The sequence below is a fragment of the Rhinoraja longicauda genome, chromosome 28 (assembly GCF_053455715.1).
Source record: "Rhinoraja longicauda isolate Sanriku21f chromosome 28, sRhiLon1.1, whole genome shotgun sequence".
NCBI lineage: Eukaryota > Metazoa > Chordata > Chondrichthyes > Rajiformes > Arhynchobatidae > Rhinoraja > Rhinoraja longicauda.
The window spans coordinates 26,720,840-26,721,992 of NC_135980.1; positions in this window are offsets into that span (position 1 = coordinate 26,720,840).

Sequence of the window (1,153 nt, forward strand, 5' to 3'; positions counted from 1 at the left end):
AATGTTCAGTGTGTGTAAATGTATCCTCAGTCTGAAGAAGGGTCTCGACCCGAAACGCCACCTATTCCTTCTCTCCTGAGATGCTGCCTGACCTGCTGAGTTACTCCAGCATTTTGTGTCTACCTTCGATTTGAACCGGCACCTGCAGTTATTTTCCTACATCAGAATCAGAATCAGAATAACCTTTATTGTCATCCAAAAAAACAAGTCTTTTGGACGAGATTTCGTCACCCACAGTCCAACAACAAGAGCAATAAAAATAAGCAATTACACACACAATCACAAGCCAACACGAAACAAAAAAAAGAAACATCCATCACATTGAGTCTCCTCCAGTCTCCTCCTCACTGTGATGGAAGGCCAGAATGTCTTTTCTCTTCCCCTGCCGTCTTCTCCGGCAGTCAGGCTGTTGAACTTGCCACGTTCCAGGCTGCGCCGGACGGTGAAAGGTCCGCAGCGGGCCGACCCAAGCCCCGCGATCCAAGATAGTCACAAAAATGGCGGAGTAATACTGGAGTCCAATCCCTCCCGACTAGTACGATTGATTAGTACAGGTGTCAGGAGTTACGGGGAGAATGTGCTGTAGAGGGAAAGATAGGTCTGCCATGATTGAATGGCAGAGTAGACCTGATGGGCCAAATGGCCTAATTCTGCTCCTAGAACTTATGAACTTATGTCCAAGACACCTCCCCCATCTTTACTATTAAATAAACTCAGTCTGAAGAAGGGTCTCAACCCGAAACATCACCTGTTCCTTCTCTCCATTGATGCTGCCCGACCCGCTGAGTTACTCCAGCATTTTGTGGTCTACGTTTGCTGGAGTAACCCAGCGAGTCAGGCAGCATCTCTGGAGAACATGGATAGGTGAAAGGGAAGCGGCCTGAAAGGTCACCTGTTCAGACTCGATGGGTCAAATGGCCTAATTCTGCTCCCATGTTTTGTGGTCTTGCACTTTTCCCTGAAGCAACAAGAAGTTAATGATCTGGTGACACCTATTTCTTTTTCAAAGTATTGCAGGGCTTCTTTTGTATATAGGAGATTAGAGATGGCAATTCAGTCAGACCATCCATATAGTTTAGAGATACAGCGCGGAAACAGGCTCTTTCGGCCCACCGGGTCCGCACCGACCAGCGATCCCCATATATTAACACTA